Source organism: Myotis lucifugus, unplaced genomic scaffold (genome assembly GCF_000147115.1).
Source record: "Myotis lucifugus unplaced genomic scaffold, Myoluc2.0 scaffold_293, whole genome shotgun sequence".
Classification (NCBI taxonomy): Eukaryota; Metazoa; Chordata; class Mammalia; order Chiroptera; family Vespertilionidae; genus Myotis; species Myotis lucifugus.
In genome coordinates this window covers 56,235-63,571 of record NW_005871341.1, presented here as the reverse complement: position 1 = coordinate 63,571, position 7,337 = coordinate 56,235, and the positions used below count along the sequence as shown (strand labels likewise).

General features: G+C 42.2%; 1 pseudogene; it reads left to right on the top strand.

Annotated features, from left to right (window-relative positions):
• Nucleotides 1-4,319: 4,319 nt before the first annotated feature.
• On the top strand, nt 4,320-6,292 carry LOC102419742 (annotated as a pseudogene).
• The last annotated feature ends 1,045 nt before the right edge of the window (nt 6,293-7,337 follow it).

Below are 7,337 nucleotides of genomic sequence, written 5' to 3'. Positions count from 1 at the left end.
GGTGAAGGGGACAGTGCCTTCCCCTGATCAGCCTGGTTGCCTCCTGCAGAGGGAGGCCAGACTGCAGCAGGGAGCGGGCCTAAGCCATCAGTAGGACATACCCTGAGGGCTCCCAGATTGGAAAGGGTGCAGGTCGGGCTGAGGGACCCCCCCCCCATGCACAAATTTCATGCACCAGGCCTCTAGTATTCTATAATTGAGATATAACTCATGAGCTCTTCTTCTTGTAGGAGAAGTTATATTTAACTAAAATATAACTTTGCTATTGTGCAACTATGACAGATTAGTATGGTTTTGACTGTGGAAAAGAAAATTAAATGACATATAGGGATTGAAATGACACACCATAAGGGGTTAACATACTACTTAGGAACTGCTTTAGGGAAATAGTTTGGTATGGCTAAAAATTTAGAAAAATTTATACATGACAAGGTATATTGAATATAGACCATAGCATTCATTATTATTATAGAGTGCATGAATATTAAATTAAAATATCTTAAACATGAGCATAAAGACTCATTCTGATAGCATTATTTTGATTTGTTTTTTTTTTCCAGAAGACTGGAATTAGAAAGCCAGCTCTGAAAATAGTATTAAAGATAAACTGGAGGGACAAGAGTCAATGAACACCACTTTAATCTTAATCATACATATATTTTTGTACAACACTTACTTTATGGCATTTAAGTAAACCCTAGTTCCTTGATATGTTTATAAGAGCTATATTAGATGAAAACAAAACAAGATGGACAACACGGATGTTAAGGGTTATGTAACAACACAAATAAAATCTGTGTGGTCAAATAAGTTGGGTTATTTTGTTTGTTTGTTTTTGTCTTTTTTTGTTTTTGGGGGTTTTTTTTTAGGTCAAATAAGTTTTGATGAAATACAAAAAGTTAACAAAAAAATTAACAAAATTCTTTGTTAGAATCTATATATATAAAAGACTAATAAGCAAAGTGTCCCCTTGGGAGTTCAATCTGGAGACCAGGAGTTTGATTGCTCACTATGACATGCACCAACCACCAGGGGGCAGCATGGAATGAAGGAAGGCCCTGGCCGGCAGCCAGAAGACCTCAATCAGCCCTGATCGCTGGCCAGGCCTAGGGACCGTACCCATGTATGAATTTCATGCACCGGGCCTCTAGTATAAAATAAGATTATTTTATGCAGAATTCCTAAAATGTTTTCACTAACAAATACATTTATTTATATACTTACCTTTTTTTTTTTTTTTAGTTAGAGAGATAAGAAAGAAGAGAGAGAGGGAGAGGAACATCAACTTGTTGTTCCATTTACTTATGCTTTCATTGGTTGAGTCTTGTATCTGTCCTGACCAGGGATCAAACCAGGGATCAAACCAGCAGCCTTGGCTTATCAGGATGATGCTCTGACCAGGTGAGCTACCTGTCCAATGACCCAGATACATTTGTGAGGAGCATTGCATGGGAATTGTATTCTAAGGAACACATTTTGGAAGCATGTATCTTAAATTATGAGTTAATATTACCTAAAACTTTCAATAAATGCTTAAATCAAAAGAGATGGATACAATTAAAGAAAAAGAATGAGATGGAAATCATCATATGGTGTTTCTGTCCTACCTTTTCCCCGACTCTAGCAATATCCCAAGTTGCTATCTTAATTCCTTAGTACATTAGGAAGTTTCAGCAGTCAATATGCTTTAACTCTAAAGACGTCCTCCTCAGAATTGGAAAGAGGCCACTTTATTTAGGCCATGTAGTGATTTTTCTACAAAAACTAGGAGCTACTGTATCTACAAATTTTTGATGTTGCAATAATGTATCAAATCTATCAACACAGGGAAGCAGCCAAAATGCGGAGACAAAGAAACAGGTCACAAATGACAGAAATGGAGGAAAGCAAACTACTGGATATAGAGTTCAAAACCATGGTTATAAGGTTTTTCAAGAATTTTCTAGAAATCTCCAATAAATTTAGTGAGACCTTTGATAAATCTATTAAGACCCTCTAGGACAGTGGTCGGCAAACTGCAGCTCGGCAAACTATGGCTCGCGATCCACATGCAGCTCTTTGGCCTCTTGAGTGTGGCTCTTCCACAAAATACCAACTTCTGCACATGGGCCACGAAGTTTCAATCACACTGTACATGTGCACCCGCATGTGGTATTTTGTGGAAGAGCCACACTCACGGGGCCAAAAAGCCGCATGTGGCTCGCGAGCCATGGTTTGACGACCACTGCTCTAGGATATGAAAAAGGACCAACTAGAAATTAAGCATACACTGATTGAAATAAAGAATATCATACAGAGATTTAACAGCAGACTAGAGGATCACAAGAATCATGTCAAAGATTTGAAATATGAAGAAGCAAAAAACACCCAACCGGAAAAGCAATAAGAAAAAAGAATCCAAAAATATGAAGATAGTGTAAGGAGCCTCTGGGACAACTTCAAGTGTACCAACATCCGAATTATGGGGGTGCCAGAAGAAGAGAGAGAGCAAGATATTGAAAACCTATTTGAAGAAATAATGACAGAAAACTTCCCCTACCTGGTGAAAGAAATAGACCTACAAGTCCAGGAAGTGCAGACAACCCCAAACAAAAGGAATCCAAAGAGGACCACACCAAGACACATCATAATTAAAATGCCAAGAGCAAAAGACAAAGAGAGAATCTTAAAAGCAGCAAGAGAAAAACAGTTACCTGATTTCGATTGTCAGCTGATTTCTCAACAGAAACTATGCAGGCTAGAAGGGAGTGCAAAAAATATTCAAAGTGATGAATAGCAAGAACCTACAACCAAGATTGCTTTACCCAGCAAAGCTATCATTCAGAATTGAAGGTCAGATAAAGAGCTTCACAGATAAGAAAAAGCTAAAGGAGTTCATCATCACCAAACCAGTATTATATGAAATGCTGAAAGGTATTCTTTAAAAAGAGGAAGAAGACCATTTGCAATAGCATGGATGAAACTGGTGAGCATTATGCTAAGTGAAATAAGCCAGTGAATGAAAGAAAAATACCACATGATCTCACTCATTTATGGATAATAAAGACCATTATAAACTGATGAACAAAAATAGATACAGAGGCAGAGCAGCATCGAACAGACTGTCAAACTACAGGGGGACGTCTGGGGAGGGTTGCGGGCAGGTAAGAGATCAACCAAAGGACTTGTATGCATGCATATAAGCATAACCAATGGTCACAAGACACTGGGGGGTAGGAGAGGCCAGAGGAAGATCAAGGGGGGAAAAAAAGTTATACTCTTTGTAATACTTTAAGCAATAAAATTAAAAAAAAAACACAACTTGGGTTGTTTCCATATGGTGACCATTGTTTGAAATACGGCAATAAACTTGTGAGTGCAAATATCACTTCAAGATCCTGATTTCAATTATTTTGGACATATACTCAGATTTGGAGTATGAACAAACTGGAACCCTTGTATCTTTGGTGGGAATGTAAAATGGTGCAACAGCTATGGAAAAGTGTATATAGGTTCCTGGAAAAGTTAAATATAAAACAACCATATGTCCCTTTCTTATTGAAGAACACTGAATATGGCAAAGGAAACAGAGGCGGGGAAAAATGAAACAACTAAAAAACAAGGCCAAAGGGCATTAAGAAAAAATGGAATAATTAGGTAATTTCACTGATCAACATCTAGGAGGGGACCAGGATTTGAAGACCATAATGGGTAAGAGAGAGCTAAAACACTATCCATTAAACTTGACTGGTAGACATCAGGTATTGAAAGGCTACTTTTGTGACTTTCCAATGGCAGAATACAGCATCAATGAATATGATTGCTGTTTTGTGGGCTATACTTTAAAATATCATAATGAGAATTTGATCAATTGGATGGGACAAATGAGATAACCCTCGGATGGGGAAAATGTTTTGTGAATGTTCATTGAAGAAGTGCACATAAATCCAAGACACAGTTGCTTTGACATTTCTTCAAAGTCAAGGTTATGACTTGGGAACCAGAGTTGCAAATGTTTTACTTAGATTATAGAAAGCATATATAATTATTTACTTAGAAAGGTTTATTTTATTTGTACCTGAGTTTGTGACTCAATCCTTCTCTTCACATACTCTGAGAATTTGACTTTCTACTCGCATAAACGACATCTGAGGCCAGAAAAATAGTCCCCAGTAAGTCATAGCGGAGGGAGAAACTGGGCTTTTCACTCTCTAAAGAATTTCACCTGAATGCTAAATTTGAGAAAGTACGATGACCTAACCAAGGAGAATTATATAAAAGGCAGGCAGAATTAATTCTTCAGGGATGCACAGAGCATAATAGGAAGCAATGTGGCATAAATGTCAATGCCAGGGAGAGGGCAGCACGCTGGCTGGATGAGAGCAATCCGCAGCAGCATGACTGAAGGAAAACACTGTCCCCCAAGGGTAAGAGGCAGAGTTTCTGGAGACAGACACAGGCACTCCTGGCAGAGTCTAAAATAATCATTTGTCAAATGACTTACAAAAGTGTCAGAACAGAAGGGGCAGCTGGTCACAGTGTATTTTATCACAGTCGTACATATGGGGCATGATAATAGCAACCCGAACAATCATTTGAAGGACAAATACATAATTAAAATGTAAATCAAATACATATTCATATAAAGGTACATGAAATCAGCCCTCACTACCCCAGATATACATATTTTTTAGATATTTATTCTACCTATACCAGATATTTGTATAACATGGTACTTAACACATGACATGACTGTGCTATAATGTTATTTTGCACTAGATGTAAACTCCATAAATTCCAAGGCCCAAGACTATTTTCCTGGTCTTTGGAAATGTTCAATTAATATTTATTGAATGAGTGAGTACTGACTCGTGCATTTTAGCTCTAAAACAATTCTCCTCCACACTCAGGGGTTAGACGAAAATCAAGAACAAAAAATTCTTCACATAATTTACTCCTTCTCCCCCAACTACTTTCAATTTATTTTTACACATAAAATTAAAGAATGATTATAGAGCATATTTGGAATATAATGAGGGCTTAGTTTTCTCTCACTTAAAAGAAAAAAAAGAAAAGAAATAATCAAGGGTTAGAAGGTTGCAGCTGCCAGAAGTCCAGAAAAATGTCTTTGGAGGTGCAGCCCGGAAGGCTAAGAACAGGCCTCAGGCCCCTGGCATGGCCCCAAGGAACCTGATGCCACCTCCCGGCAGGTAGTAAGTCTCTTTGGCAGCATTGGGGCTTCCTGGGGGCTGTCAATCAAGATCACGGGGAGGACCCAGGGCCTGTGTGTCAGAGGGAGGTCTCGGGAGGAGAAACCTGTGAAGAAGCACAGCTGGCCCAAGGCTGAGAAGCACAGATCCTGCCAAAGGGTCCCAAAGCACAGGTCACCGCCATGTGCGCTTCCTGAATGAGCCTCGCCAGATCTGCGGCGCCACCCCGACCTGCCCTTTCCTGAGATCATCAGGTGCTGGGCAAACTGCAGGCCGCAGAGAAGCAGCGGTACCCGGACGAGGCCCAGCAGAAGCGGCAGTACTTGCAGGAGCTGCAGACAGACCAGCGGTCAGAAGCCTTCGAGATGTGCTGGAAGGATCTGGAAACAGCTCAAGTACCTATCAGCAGATGAGTGGATAAAAAGCTGTGGTACATTTACACCGTGGAATACTAGGCAGCAGTAAAAAAGAAAAAAAAACTCTTACCATTAGCAACAGCAAACATGATCTTACTTACAAGTGGAATTTAATGCACAAAGTGCACTGATGAACAAAATAGATCTAGAGACATAGAAGCACGGAACTGACTGATGGATTTCAGAGGGAAGGCAGGGTGGGTGGTGGGTGGGGAGTGATTAACCAGGGAACTTGTATGCATATATGCACAACCCATGGACACAGACAATAGGGTGGTGAAGGCCTGGAAGGGGCAAGTACAGGTGAAGGGGTCAATGGGAAACACATCCACACATAAACAAAGAAAGGAGACATCTGTAATACTTTCAACAATAAAGATAAATTAAAAAATAAAAATAAAAGATGTGCCTGGAGGAGACCAGGAAAAGAAGATCAAGGGAGAGGACTCGGGCTCCGCGCTTATGTTCATGAATACCCTCCAGCATGGATACATGGTTGGAGACTTCAGTGGCTTCACCTTTGACTTCTCCATTTTCACTGACGAGTTGCTGGACCAAAGCAAAGCCTGGGAGGCAAAGCTGCTGCACCTCTGGAAGATGGAGGCCTCGGAGGAGCAGAAGGCGCAGGCGGAGCAGGAGCAGCGCTCCACTGGACAGAGCAGGGGCTGGTGCTGGAGGAGGGGCTGACGCTGGAGGAGGGGCTGATGCTGGCCGTACCAGGCGCCCACCGCCCACGTGGCCTCACTGACCCTGCTCCACAGCCTGGGCTTCCACATGACCAGGCTGTAGGGTGCCACAGAGCGTGACCCTGGCCAGCACCAGAAGCTCATTATCCACATCAGGGAGATCCTGGCGCAGGTCACCAGTGAGCACCTATAAGGCTGTGGGCCACTCACCCCTCCATCCAGAAAAGACTAAGTTCTGGTCATGGCCCCTCCCCTCCCTTCACCCCATGGAGGAGGGGCAGGGGGCCACCTTTTAGGGCCAGGTCCTTTCCTGCACATTGGTGTCGTCAGCCTCCCTGAAATTAAATTTCTACAGCATCCCTCTAGCTTACAACCTCCCCAGACCCAAACTCACCCGCCCTGCACAGCGCACATAGAACCCCAGGCCTCACAAGGATGTCACACTACAGGGGCCTGGGAACACCACACATGGGTAGCATAAGCTTTGACACAGGACATCCACAGCAGCTCACAAACCGTGTGGGGAAGGTGACACGGCTACAATGGCTCTCCAGGATCGACCCCATGTCACAAGGCGGAGAAAACCCGCACCTGACACATTAGGAGGGGCTCTTGGAAGGTGCTGACCACAGGTGACCCACACAAGCAGGCCCACTGCAGTTCACTGAGGGCCCTCTGCCTGGGGCCTCCAATTCTGCACCCCAGAATGGGTGGCTAGTACTGACCCCCTGCCCTGCTCCAGCCGAGGGACCCTGTGGAGGCAGCTCTTTGCTACTACTGAGAAAATAAGTAATTTGAATTTCAAAAGAAATAAAAAGAATTAAAAACATCTTGGTGTCACTTTTGTTTATGAATATAATAGAATATTTTGAACACTTTGCAAATAGTGTTACCACCAATGTTCCTGCGAGGGGAGGGGGGGGGGCACACAACCTGAAAACTAGGCAAAATTTATAGACTAGAGGAAAAAAAACTTTTTTTTCAGTTATGTAAGAGAAATGCTGAAGCAATGACACTAGGAGATCCCAGAGTCCTGAGGCAGGAGA